A 14,705-nucleotide genomic window follows, 5' to 3' on the forward strand; every position below is an offset into this window, starting at 1 on the left:
AATGGATAGTGGGGAAACAACCCCATTTGCCTTAAACACAGAAGCCCAGATCTCCTAGGGAAGACAATGGGTTTGGCTAAAAACACAATTGTTCTAGACTCCTCACTATGAAGGGTGGCATTTCTCACAATTATGATCCATAAGACATAAGCCACACTGTGTAGGTGATCAGGAAAGCTCTTGGAGAAAGAGCCGATTCAACTGGGACTTGCCTTTTGCCCTTTGCAGTTCTTACCCTCCTGTCTGGAATGTACCCAGGATGCTGGAGGAGAGGCAGCCATTTTGAGACTACAAGGCAACAAATCAGAGAATGAAAGCCAGATGCTAAGGATGGCTAAAAGGAAGGAAAGATTAGCTTAGACCTCTGAAGACTGTGGGTCTTGCCAGTACTGCGTGAAGTCCTACCTTCATGTCACTAGAGGAAAAAAAAAAACTTCTATTTGGTTAAACTAGTGAAAGTCGGATTATCTCTTAGAAGCTGCCAAACCTATACCAAGTTGATCCAACTAGATGCAAGAAGAATGCTGTTTTCTTAAAAATGAGAATAGCCTCCAAACAGGTATTTCAGAAGCATTCATTTACTTTGGCAATTATTAAACTGATATATTCATAAATCATTTTTCTACGTTCTTTAAAATGCCACCAAGGAACTTTGCTAGGGAATAGCATATGCAACTATCATACATGGATCATCTTGAATGCATTTCACCCCTCCATTTATTTATTCAGTAAACATTTATTGAGGTTTCCAGTAAGCACTGTGCTGGGGCAGGGATAGAAGGATCAAAAAGAAGTGCCTGACTACAAGAGCTCAGTTTACTTGAAAGTAATAAGGCCAAGTCTTTTTTAAACATTCCGTTTTCCAGTTCCTGGCCTTCTATGGGTTATTTATTTTATGTGCATTAGCTCTCCAAAAGAAGGACAAGCCTAGCTCCACAATCAACATTAAAAAGATAAAAAGATCTAAACTACCAATGTAGTGTCCATCGCCAAATGTTCAGAACATTATTTCATAATTTGAAAAATTGAATTAAATGTGCCAGTATGTTCATTACGGCTGTGAGAACTAATTGAGTCAAAGTGTTCATCCTATCCACTACAGAAATGGATTTCCTAAAATCAGACTGCTCCTAAAAGCAAATATTTAGTGCTACTCCACTTTGTTTTCTGTCATTTCTATGATTAAAAAAATCATTGTACATCAGGCCCTTACACAAGTATTAGAGGACAATTATTTACTGCAGGATGGTAGGCAAACACCGGTGAGTATCAGGAAACCCACTTTTCATTCAACTCTTCTTCGGGGTCACCTTAACCACCTCGTTTAACTTCTTTCTACCTCAGTTTCCAAAGGGGTTAAATGGTGGGGTGGAATTAGATCACCATGTTGCCCCCTAGACCTAAAATTCTCTTATTTCTCTGCTCTATTCTCAGTGTGATGCATTAGTAGATAAGTTTCCCAGCTAAGAGCAGCACATTAATATTATTTTTAAATGATGCATGGCTTCTCTATTTCTGTTGCCTCGGGAATTATACATCTTAGCCCACATCCCGTATCAAACCACAGTTTTATATATAATTAAACAATATAATCCCATCTTATATTAATAATGTCATATCATTGTACTCAGGATCAGAATATAGGACTGGTTTTATTATTTCTAGCTTTTAAGAACGCAATTTGCATTGCATACACTCGAGATAATTGAATGGAAATTAAATAGAGAATACATTATTTTCCATTTGCTGTTTAAAAAGTATCCTCCAGATATCTAGGAGTGAGTGTAACAAAGCTTATTTAAAAGCAGTGATCTTCCTGCCCCATTCTGAGACATTGCTTTGAGAGTCTAAAAAAAGATTCATTGTATACAAAATCTGAAAGTCTGATCTTTTTAGTATCAACAATGGCAGTAATTAATGAACACACTTGACAGTTATCTGCAAACCAGCACAGAGAGGTAACCCGATTTTCTTATTACTTTCATGAAAATACCTGAATTGAAATGCATTAAGCACAACCAGTTTAACCCACCCCCTTCTGAATTTGATAAATCAAGATTTAAAATGCCATCCTCTCGCCTGCAAAAAGATGTTTAAGGAACATAAACACTCTTTACCACTCTTCTGGTCATCCTGCAAACCAACTCACACCTCCAACTATTACTCCTATTACATACACGCATGTTCCCCTATACTCACCACAATGAGTTAAAGGTAGACAAAAGCTCTCGGTGGCAGCCTTTGAGTCATTACTTTGCTTTACCATCCCCTTCATCTTAGGTGTCATGGCACAGTACTTTACAGACAGCGGTTCGCTCTCTTAGGTTTATGGCAAACACCGAAAGCAGTGTCTTGCACTTGCTGGAAAATTTAGCTTTTATGCTTCTGGTCATTCTTCCCACAAAAAAAACACGACCAGTTTCCGAGCTATTCTTAACTCTCCTTCCAAAACATTTCAAAAGAGAAGACAAGATTTCATGCTTCCCATGCAAACTCCCAGCCTGCCCGCCTGCCTGCTGCTGCCAATACTTCTTACTCTTGCTGGTGATGACATTCAGCGAGCTCCCCAGCCCCGACGCTTCGTTATGTAAGGCTGTCTAGGTCAAGTGTAGGAGACACACTGCTGGCCTGTGAAAACTCATGGAACTGTTCCTTCAGATTAACACTTCAGAGACTATGGAAGCTGGAGGAAGCTGAGCTTTTACTACATCTTTTGGGGGTAAATATTTTTGCATGATTCAGTGGTTTATATGCTATAGTCTTGGCAGATGCCTGTCAGCCATGCTGAGAGGTGCAGAGAGAGATTACTGAGGGAGTCCAGTTTTGTCAGCATGCCTGAATAAGCAGAGGAAGTCTGGTGGCAATCCTAGTTTTAAGACACTTAAGGAGCAAACGAGTCATAAATTAGGATCTGCTTATCAAGCATCCTCTCTAGCCATCGAGGAATGAGTGTTGCTTTGGCTGTTTTAAACTCTGAATACAATCCATTTGCCGGGAGGTGTTGTAGGAGAGCACTATTAGCTCTAAGAGATTTACTGCAGTTCTTGGCTTTTCTGTTGCCCTTGTCTGATTGCAAATTTGCTTTCCTCGTAAATAAGCTCTGTGTTCTCCTGTATGTGTCCTCCGTTGTGATTGTTTGTGACAACATGAGAGCGAAGCCTGCATAGCCTGGCAGGTCTGTGACTTCCACAAAGAATAAATCCTACTTCGTTCCAAGGTGAACACTGCAGTAAAAGCGCCATTTGATACTAGCACTGAATGATGTTGGGTTAACTGCTCGAGCTCAAACTGTGCTGCGTTTAGGGGACTGGGAGGCATGATCCCAGATTTGACACGAACGGTTATTCCCTCTATGAGTAAAATTAGAAACCGTATAGCGTCGGTTCTGTTTTAGACTCTCACACCGTGTCCTGGTACGGGAATTAGTTAAAATAGCAGGCTCTTATTGAACGCTGCAGAAAAGCCTGGAGAAGTAGCAGGGTAAGACTGCAGCAGTGGTGTGGCATTGGCAAGGAATTGTAATAAGTCTTAGCCAGAGATCCTGACACGACAGATGGCACCTAATTTAAAAGATAGGTGGGTATTTAAAAAGTTCAAGGCAGGAGCAGCACGTTTGAGAGGGTTTGGCTTCCTGCGTGCCCTTGGCAAGAGAGAAGTTCAGCACTTTGGACAGCGTGTCATGAGTTAGGGAAATCAAGGCTGTGTCAAGTGTCTCATGACGTTAAAGAGGTAAATGGGGAGCTGACTATTCGGTGTCCATAAATGAGGACTGGCGTGGGGCAATTAATTGCAGAGCAGGCTGGCTCACTAGGCAAACAGGTAGTTTTCAAGAATCTGAAATTTCTTGCGTTATTTTTATTAAATTGAAGGAATGAAAATGAATGTTGCTGGGATGGATGTCTTTCTGGGTACTTTTTCATTCTGTTAATCGTGATTAACAACAGCGCATTGATTATGATGAAAATATATTGCTTATCATTTTATGCTGTATTTAATTGATTAAACATGTACATGTTTCCCCAAATAATTTGAAGAGACAGTTATGGTCCTTCAGGGCCTGATTTTATATTACTGATGTCAATAGGCATGTTCCCCATAGACCTCGCTTGGCATAAGAGCCCCATCAGACCAGGGTTTACTGTCTGGCATTCAGAATATTCCTCATACACAGAATGTTAAAAATAATGCAGGCATATTTAGTCGTACTTACAATCCTTAGTTCATATATCTTTACTGCCAGTTCTCAAATGCCTATAAACAATTTTTGTTTAAAAAACTATTTTTAATAGGGATTCCTTTTCCTGTTAATGAAGCTTAAATGGCTATATTAATTTCTTCATCTCTAAAGTAAAAGATATGAGTTAAATGAGGTCTACAGTTAGTTTTGGTTCAGCCATCTATAGATGATTTTCCTCTAAATCTGAAGTAGCATTATTAATTAATCTATGCCAAAGTGAGATTTCACTTTTTTGGTGAGATTACATTTTTAAATACCTACAATACTAAGCCAACATTCATTAAGTAGCTACCAAACACTAGGTCGGTGGTTCTCAAAGCATGGCCTCCTGAGCAGCAGCAGCAGCAGCAGTTCCTCCTGAAAGCTTGTTAGGAATGCAGATTCTCAGGGATGGGCAGCTTGTCTTTTAACAAGCCCTCCAGGTGGCCATGAAGCATGCTAAAGTTTGAGAACCACTATGCTGGGTAGACCTCTACTTAAACATCATGAAAATAGTTTTTACTACATACAGTCAAATATAAGTTACATAATTAAATTCTCGAGTTTTCTGGTGACCCAGATTTTCCAATGTAAGCACTACCGTGTTTTAAGGATTTATGCTGGTGCTTAGTTCATCTTCAACCTAAATTTGTCCATAAGAAGCATTATTTTCCAGAAGTTCCATTTTTAGCGTTTGGAAGTCCCAAAGTGTGGTGGGGAGACAGTAAAGGACCTACTGCCTCCATCTCTTCAGGAAGCAAGGACTTCCTGCTCCCTGTGTGACTTGGCCCCTGTCCCTGACCCTCTCTGATGTTCAGTTTCTCATTTATAAAACAATAGGTGGGCCTATGGCAGGGTTTCTCGGCTTGGCACAGTTGACATTTGGGGTCAGATAATCTTTATTGGGGTCTATTCTGTACACCATATGGCGAGCAAACACCCCTGCTCTCTACCCACAAGGTGCCACTAGCCACCCTCAATTGTGACAAATAGAAATATTTCTGAGGGCAAGATTGCCCCTCCCAGCTCCTCATACCCACCGCATCCCCTCCCCACATTTGTGAACCTGAGAAGTGCTGGCCTAGGGTAACTCCCCTATGTAAAGTTCTAGTATACTAAATAGTACAATGAATGTATTATTTCCCCTTTGGGAAGCAGGTAGGTTCAAACTTAATAAAATAGGTATATGTCTCTTTTATGTAAGAGACTTATAAGCTGAAGCCTCTTTGCCCCCTTGAAGACCTAGGTGTAATATGCATGAATCCCTACTAATTCCACAGTCTGTGAAAGTCCAAAACCCTTCTTCAACTTCTTGGTGTCTTAAGATCTTGTATCACCCTCTGTGTTTTGGAGTCCAGGTTCCATGTGTGCTACTTCATCACTCTTTCTTTTCTTAAGATTTTATTTATTTATTCATGAGAGACACAGAGAGGAAGGAAGGCAGAGACACAGGCAGAGGGAGAAGCAGGCTCCAAGCAAGGAGCCCGATGTGGGACTCGATCCCAGGACTCCAGGATCAGGTCCTGGGCTGAAGGCGGTGCTAAACCACTGAGCCACCTGGGCTGCCCTACTTCATCACTCTTAAAAAGTGACCTAAATCCTGTCATGAGTTTCCACCAAAGACTTTTCTATACCAATCATCTTTGGGGTTGATAGATTCCACTAAGGATTTGGGCTCTTTTCTTCATTCCTCCTCTCTCTCCCATCTCTGCTCCTCACCCCTTCCCACAGGATGTTCTGAGAGCTTCAAACTCTCTTTCTAGTGTACACAGCAGACCGGCTTTCTACAGCTCTTATATCCAGATGTAAATACCCAGACCCATCAAAGAGCTTAGATGATTAAGAGTCTCTAGGTTAGAACCATCTTCCCTTCATGGAAGGCAGTTGAGGCCATGTTATGTAATCATAAAATCATAGAGTTATGGGGCTGGAATAGGTATCTAATTTCATTTTACATGTCTTTAGAAGTCATACTGAATAATAGCTCTTGGCCCTTAAGATTACATATTTGCATACCAGCGTCTCAGACTTTTAAATAATATCTACCCATGAATTGTTACCTCAACCAGTTCAGCGATTCAGTTCAAACATTTGCTGGAATTGACTTGCATGGTAGAAATAGATACACCACATGCCACATGCACAAACAAACACACACACGCTTTTTTCCCAAGTGTTAGAAATTCTCTTTAGGACAATATAATACAAACTCAAACTGTATCCTAAGATATTTGTGAATTAAGCAACTTAATCTAAAACGTGGATATAAAAAATGTACCAGACAGCTGTATCTTGAGTAATCGAAACTAATAGCTTATATTTGAATGATTTCTGTATTTTCAAGTAATTTTATAGACATCCTTTCTGAGACCCACAGCAACCCTATACAATAGGTCCCATTACTATTATCATTTTACAGATAAGAAAATAAAACTGAAGATCTTCAGATGCCAAATTTACTTCTCTTCCCACTATTCCATAAGGCGAGACTCAATAGTGTAATGTAGTTTGAACACATTGGTGAGTATGAATTCTAAGTGTTTTTTGATAAAGACTTATTTCAAGAGTCTTCTTGCTCTAAAGTCATTCAGAGATTCTAAGGGCTGATATGTGTTACCAGTTCTTTGCTTTAGTTGCTAAAATTAATATATTTTCCCTGACTTATCATACATTTATTTGTATTATACATTTAATTAATTGTACTTTATATGTACTATTAAGTACTTTGGGAATGATTTCAACACACCATTTACTATACTAGTTATAGTAACATGCATTATGTCACTTAATGGTCTTGAAATCTCCAAGAGGTTGGAATTATTCCCCCTCTTAAGAGTTGCCACTGAATTTAATTTAACCTAAACTTGAGCTTTAGTAGTGTTCCTCCACTGACCTAGCCATCTGCTCTTGTCTCCACTAGACAAAGTAGAGTCATGCAAGCAGACTATCTCTTCTCACTATGGTGCCCAGTACATGGCACAGCCCTGACCATATACTGAGCCTCAGTAAATACTTGTAGAATAGATGTTGAATAATTATCACTACTACCCAATTCCTTTATGTTTTGTGCTTTACATAACAACATTATTCACCTCAGTCAATTAAATAGCAACTTGCAAATGAGATCCAGAGGAAAAAAATCAGATTCCAAAAGGAAGAGGTAGGTTCATTTAAGGCTGCAATATATTTGGAGTTCTTTGCAATTCAATCATTCATGACACTTTCTTTATTTACCTTAAGGAAAAAAAATCTTTTGGGTTTGATATGGAGATTTTCTCAGACTTACAAAGTGAAAAATTATTTCAAACATCAAGCATAAATTTTTCCTTTAAAATGCTAGTTTCCCAACACCAGAATCACACAGCCACTTCCAACTTCATTTTATCTTAAATACCCAGGAAGACCTTGAAAGATCTTTTCTTCCATTTTGTTATTAGGAAGTAAAGCTGACATACCACATTATATTAGATTCAGGTGTACAACATATTGATTTGACAGCTCTGTACATTACTAAATGCTCACCACCATAAGTGTAGTCTCTACCTGTCACTGTACATATTCCATTTTAGAATATTCAGGAAAAAATGTATTTAATAATAGAAGATAATTTAGACACATACTAAATACAATAGATTCCAAATGACTTGGTAGTATATGTAAATTCCATTTTTTTTCTGAAGCTATGACTCAGCCCAATATTACAGTCTTCTGTTGAGAGTAGAAGTGCTCAACCTACATCCTACCTCAGGACAGATAGGGTTGCAAGGTGTTGTCAATCCACCCAGTTTCTGTACCACTGGTTAACTTTGTGATGAAAATTTATTGAACCTCTCTGAAAATATGTTTCTTCAGCTCCCAAGTGAGAATCACCCTATCTACTGTCAAGAATTTAGAAGAGATAATGTATATCAAGTACTATCTTTCACATAGTAAACCTGTTCAGAAAATAAGAGTTTATAATAATATTTGGCATCATATGCTCCCAAATATGTCAGGCAGTCTCAAGGAGTCCTCCCAAACTCTTCTGAGCAACCAGACATTGATTTTAGTAAGGGCTCTGGGACTCAAAGTTGCTGGATTCAAGGACTGACATTCAAAGCACTGATGAGTCAAGACCTGGTAAAGTGGCAGGACAAGGCTAGCCATGAATGGACTATTACTTACTCTAACACTGCCCCTAAAGATACTTTTACAAAAGCAGCATCCTCAGATAACTAGCCAGCCTTGTGCCCAGCATTTTTATTCTTTTTTTTTTTTAATGTCAGCCCCTGTACTTAAAAGATTACATTATCAAGGTAAATAATCCTTTGAGAGATTTGAAAAGCCTAGGAAATGTAGAAATTTTTTCTGCAGAGTAGAAGGAGCAACTATTTAGAGGAAAAGAAATGTAAAAGTTGATTCAAAAAGAAATTTAGAATTATGCTGATTTAATTTATCTTGAAAAACAATTTGGACCTAAAGATAAAGACAAGCAAATTCCTACCAAGTTAAGATAAATTCTTTGACAACTGAAAGCCAAAATTAAATAATTCCTCAGAATGTCTTTTAATTCCAATATTCTGTGTAAATGAGATTAACTGTGGAATATGGTCAGCCATGTATCAACAAAATCCAAGATGATTAGATTTAACAGACCCATTTCATGTAACCAATGATAATTAAAGAAAAATAAATGACTCTGAATGTTGCCATTTTAATCACTTATCCTAAAATACATCATTAGTCACATGGGCCTCGAATTCTGGAATTTGTTTGTTAAATAAACTGGTTTGCGAGAAATTAATCCTTTTTGTTTTTTTTTTTTTAATGAAATGACAGTTCTCTGATAAAATGACATTACATTTATTTTTTACATCCAATAAGTGAAACGGTGAAATAGGATACCTAAGAGTTATCAGTGTTCTGTTGAGATTCTCTCATTTGGGGGTACAAAGAAAAATAGAACAGGTATCAATCTTCCACATGAAGATATTATAGTGATAATCTAATATTGGGAGAAGGGAACATGGCAGTAATAGTAAGAGTGCTTTGGTTTCAAATGTGCAGTTTCTAGTGGAAACGTTAGAGAAAACTATGTATCAGTCAGCCTAATCAGGACATCAGGAAGAAATGTTTTGGTCTCCAGATTCACTAAATGTGTCCTCTTGACAATTAACCAACCCTCCCACACACATCCATCTTGTCCGAAGTGGTTTTAGGAGCAAATAAGACAATTATGAAGACACTACCAATATCGTCAGTAGCCTTATAGCAAATAAATGGCTTCCTTAAACTGGTGGAAACAAAAGGAGAATATTCCATTTTAACTTCTCAACATCATTCTCTCCTGGTCTCCTTTGAACGTGGTTCTGTCTTTCCTTCCGCAGCAGGTGTGCTGGGACCTGTGTGAACTGGAATCTGCCCACCCCTCCAAACTCTAGCCATTTCCATAGAGCCAACCTTACATCTGTTTGTACATGATGTCTCCTCTTCTTAGGATGCACCTTCTCTTTCTTGTCCACATGTCTCTGTGCTTCTCCTAACAAACTCCTATGGGAGACCCCCAGGTGAAGTCAAGACTTGGCCTAGATATCACTTCCCAGTTAACAAAAAGAAAAGCTTGATATTTCCTGATAATGGCAAAGATGTGGGTAACAGGTATCTCATGATGTTGCTGGAATGTAAAAAGGTGCCATGTCTTTGGAGGGAAGCCTAGCAATATCTACCAAATTAAAATGGCTCATGCCCTTTCACTCAGCAGAGACATTTCCTGAGAAGATATTCCACAGGAAAACTTGTACAACTGGGGAAAGTGTTAGGAAACACTGTTGACACCAGTGTTGTTTGATATAACAGCAAAACAAATGAAACCAAAAAACTGGAAATAACCTAAGTGATTATCATTTGAAGACTTTTTGGTGTATCCATCTATATACATACTAAGATACTCTTCACATAATCACAAGGGGAAAATTCTGAGATAAATGATATAATTCAAACACGCTGTACATCAATAGTATGATGTCATTTCTGAAAAAAAGATCTAAAATATATATTTCAAAATTTTTTTTTTAATTTTATTTATTTATGATAGTCACATAGAGAGAGAGAGAGAGGCAGAGACATAGGCAGAGGGAGAAGCAGGCTCCATGCACCGGGAGCCTGACGTGGGATTCGATCTGGGGTCTCCAGGATCGCGCCCTGGGCCAAAGGCAGGCGCCAAACCGCTGCGCCACCCAGGGATCCCTAAAATATATATTTCAGATGCTTGGATAGACACAAGAAATTTCAGAAAAGATTCAAAAGAAATTGTTAACAGTGATTGCCTCTCCAGAATGGCCCTGGGGAAAGAGAAGCAGGAAAGTTAATTTTGATTTAAAGGGCCACATAGGTCAAGTGACATGCAAAATGTCACTTGAAGAGTAGGTTAGGGAGTTTTCTTGGTAGAAGAGGGGAAGGGGCACCTGTCTCCAGTAGTCCTTACAAGTTTGCCTTCCAAAGGTGAGTGGGCATGCTTAGGGGACAGTGAGAAGGGCACTGGCTGATTCACAGGGCATGGGTGCAGAGGGAAGAGGGCAGGCTTAGGAGCTGAGCTTCTGTGATGGCCATTGCCAACAGTACCCTCTACAACAGTGATTCTCAAACTTTAAAGTGTACAGAAATCACCTGGGAGTCTTGTTAAAATGCAAATTCTGCTTTAGCAAAGAGGAGTAAGCCCCAGATTCTGCATTTCCACAAGCTCCCAAGAGATGCCCATGCAGCAAGCCCACTGGCACATTTTGAGAAGCAGGGCTTCAAAACTTAAGAGTATCACGTGTTTGTGTGGTTTGTGTCCTCACAAACATGAAGCAGAGCCAGAAAGCATTTGTTTTTAGAAAATGAGCTGAGAAAAAGAGTCCTCATAGAGTATGAGGTTTGCAACATGAGGCTTTGCCAAAGGGATCTTATTGTCAAATGTTCATGATCAGCAGTTCTGCTTTGTGAGACTCTTCATGTTTAACAAATGTAGACTTCTGGAAACTAGAGCATTGCCAGATGGAGGCAAGCTTCTCCACTCCACTCCTTATGTGTTTATTTGTTGACTTGGTGAGCATATTTCCAAACATAGCTATGCTCTTTCATATTCTGAGGAAGATTGAAGAGCCTAAAACAAGGAGAAGGAAGAAATGCCATCTGCCACTCTTCCACCCTGCCACAGGACACACCCCAACACATTTGACAGAAATCCAGGCTGTAGATCTACTATACACATCAAAGCTATCTTGCGTTGGCCACATGTAGAAATACCTTTGATTGGATAGACACAAGGGAAGATACCTAAGAAACAGGTGTCTTTCTCCGTCACAGTCTGTGGGGCATGTATGATGTAATCCAGCTCAGTGAGGACAGGTGTGTTGTCTCCCATTTGTTTGCCTTTGAACTTGGATCCTAGAGACTTACCATCTTGATTTTAATAATGTGGTATTGCCGAGAGTTTTATATGAAACAAGACAATATGAACTTGGGCTGCGATTGGGCACTTTGAAGACAGAGTGTTGGTTTCAAAATCACACTTAATTAATCATCATCTCCTTACCTGGGGACCCTCCGAAATGTGACCTCGGCCAAGTTACTCAACCATTCGGAGTCTCAGTTTCCTCATCTACAAAATCATGATAATGATAATGGTACCTACTTTATTAGATTATAATGAAGTTTTAAAGTCCTAGCATATTTAATTATGATTCCTCTTAAACCACTATTAGAATTGATTTGAAAATAGTAATATATTTCTGCATACCTACCACATACTATGCACTGTGCAAAGGGTTCAGGGGTAAACAGAATCTCTTATCATAAAGATTGGGTTCATTTCTAGAAAATAGCTTAAATTCATGTACTTGTTTTTTAAGCAAAGAGGAAAAAGTGTTTTCAGAGATAAAATGAGATACATAGTTTTTCCCCCTTTCCTCCCAGCTCTTCACAACTGATGCACTCATGAGTCATCTGCCTGAGGCTTGCAAAGAATGGAAGTTTTAATCAGGACAGTGTGAATGAAGGGACTCTATGCAGAGTATGTTCAAGGAATCCAAAACCAGATGATGAGACAGCCAGGGACATGCAACAGTGGGGAGGCCTGAAGGTGAGCATGCAGATGACAGCATTTCCAGAGCCTGGCAAGAGCTGCCCTCGTAGAAAGGAGGCCACAGCAGCAGGAGATGCAGAGTGCAAGGTCCAGGAAGGGAGTGGTGGCACAATGGTGGGTCAGAGAAAAGACCTTCAGCCCTCAAAGACTGCTTTCCAAAAAAAAAAAAAGACTGCTTTCCATAGTTAGGCATAATCTGGAAGCCTTTGTCTTCTGGGTTCTTCTGGGCTGATCCCAAGGCAGGCATGAGTAGGAACTGGAGGATCTTCCCCACCACACCCCATCTTCTAGCCTGAGTGGCTAGAAGTCAGCCTCCCGCTGGGGCCTTCCAAAACCCCCGTCTCACTAGGATCTGGTGCCACTGTTTCCTTCTCTTATCCATTGAGACCCAGAGGTGGCAGTGACTCCATTGGTAATCCCTGAGTGCTTTGTCAACCGTCTTAACTTACATAGGAAAATGTTTCTCCATTAAATTATTTTCATTTAACAGCTTCTGCGTGTAGCATCTATTTCCTGCAGGATCCTGACTGAATCAGAGCTACAGAATTTTAAAGCAATAGATGTTTCATGGAAAGGTAACTCTGTTGTGATGCCCTAGAGAGGAGACTCTGGGCCGATGAAGATATGGATAAAGGTACTGCTGTCTTGTGGGACGGTAAGTGCCTTGTGAAGGAGGACAAATGATTTCTGAGTTTCATCACTGCTGAAGGTATGGAAAGGTTCACAGTCTGTATTTGCTTAGTTGCAGAAAGAGTAAAGGGGACAGAAATGTAGATGGTGACATCCCCTATGTGTTCATTGAAGGGGTGCAGCCCCTCTGGGGAACCATATCCTGCTTATACAGTCTGCTCTGCCCCACAGAGAGGAGGAACAGGTTAGTTTGATGTAATAACAACCAGGCTGCAAAAGACTTTCAAAGAGACTATGTCAAAGAGACTCAGCAGATGTCATCTGTTCACCTTCAGAAAATACCTTCATTCAAAGGCGATGGAAAACATTGAGACAAAGTGGCTCTGTCATAGTAGCTCTTCCCAGCAAGTATTATCTGACTGTAGACCAGCAGGTATAGGAGACCGTATGCAGTGTGGGAGTGACGTGGCCTGGTGCCCATCCCATCACACCTGAGCTCCAAGAGATCCAGGTGTGGCTAAGACATCCCATTGCTCAGCTAGCCAATGCAAATAGGGGCAATCCTAGAACTGGCAACTCAGTTCATGCACTGGAAAATTTCCAAGGAAACCTAAGGGAACTAGGCTAAATGTGGTGATTGTCTGGAGCTCATGCATCTTCTCCCTCAGTTGCTACCAATCTCTTCCAAAGAGTCTGAAGCACGGAAGCAGGCTTTGCCCATTATTTGGCCCACAGTGGAATTCTTGCTTGTCCCAAGAGAAGATAGAAGAGATGATTTGGGTGAGTTTGTGAATGGATTTTTGAAGGTTAGAACTGCTTAGGGATGTGGGAAAGATGTTAATCTCCCCGAAAAAATGGTGTCATAATTTTAATTATATATGTGGAAATCATGGATAGTTTTTCTTGGTAAAGGCAAAGGCTCTCGGTCTTTGAACATGAAAGGAAAAAGATGTTGGTAAACATTCCTTAGGGAAACATGAACTACACGTTTGATTTGCTAAGTTGTGGCCAAGTTCAGTTTTATTTTGTAAATAAAGAGTTGTCTTCATAAATATCAGCTATTTCTTTTAGTGTAAAGAAAGCCCTCTTCATAAAATAAAATCTAATTAAATCTCTTTAATAGATAGAGAAGTGACATGTTTGATTTAAAAAATATATTTAGGGATCCCTGGGTGGCGCAGCGGTTTGGTGCCTGCCTTTGGCCCAGGGCGCGAGCCTGGAGACCCAGGATCAAATCCCACATCAGGCTCCCGGTGCATGGAGCCTGCTTCTCCCTCTGCCTGTGTCTCTGCCTCTCTCTCTGTCTCTCTCTCTGTGACTATCATAAATAAATAAAAATTAAAAAAAAAAAAAATAAAGGGATCCCTGGGTGGCGCAGCGGTTTGGCGCCTGCCTTTGGCCCAGGGCGCGATCCTGGAGACCCGGGATCGAGTCCCACATCAGGCTCCCGGTGCATGGAGCCTGCTTCTCCCTCTGCCTATGTCTCTGTGCCTCTCTCTCTCTCTCTCTGTGACTATCATAAATAAAATAAAAATAAAAAATATATTTAAAAAAATAAAAAATATATATATTTAAATGGCAAACTGGTTTTGTGGTTCCAATAAGTAATCAATCATATTTTGCTTAGCACTAGCTGTAGCTGACTTTTCTTTGCAAAGGGGGGAAATTGCTATATGTGACAGACCAGGCAAAAACCAGGCATAATGCATAATTGATCTAAGGGAAGGGAAAGAGCACACGTAAGCACAGACTAGA

The 14,705-nt window shown here is 39.9% G+C and overlaps 1 protein-coding gene and 1 long non-coding RNA gene across 8 annotated transcripts in view; one reads left to right on the forward strand and one right to left on the reverse strand.

The window, feature by feature from the left end:
• The window catches only part of LOC144304831 (uncharacterized), a 72,927-nt gene extending 70,239 nt beyond the window's left edge, over positions 1-2,688 (reverse strand). Inside the window, exon 1 of the long non-coding RNA XR_013371814.1 lies at positions 2,200-2,688. This is a non-coding gene — a long non-coding RNA (uncharacterized LOC144304831). The remainder of the gene's footprint in view (positions 1-2,199) is intronic.
• LOC144304823 (sodium channel protein type 1 subunit alpha) overlaps positions 2,281-14,705 on the forward strand; it is a 140,688-nt gene continuing 128,263 nt past the window's right edge. For 4 of the 7 annotated variants that reach the window (XM_077883418.1, XM_077883416.1, XM_077883420.1 and 1 more), the window contains exon 1: positions 2,282-2,719. The gene's annotated coding sequence lies outside the window, so the exon portion shown is untranslated. Of the gene's footprint in view, positions 2,720-6,635; positions 6,737-14,705 lie in introns of all 7 variants that reach the window. The other 3 variants (XM_077883419.1, XM_077883417.1, XM_077883422.1) reach the window with 3 other exon arrangements.

Source organism: Canis aureus, chromosome 34 (assembly GCF_053574225.1).
Source record: "Canis aureus isolate CA01 chromosome 34, VMU_Caureus_v.1.0, whole genome shotgun sequence".
NCBI classification, from domain to species: domain Eukaryota; kingdom Metazoa; phylum Chordata; class Mammalia; order Carnivora; family Canidae; genus Canis; species Canis aureus.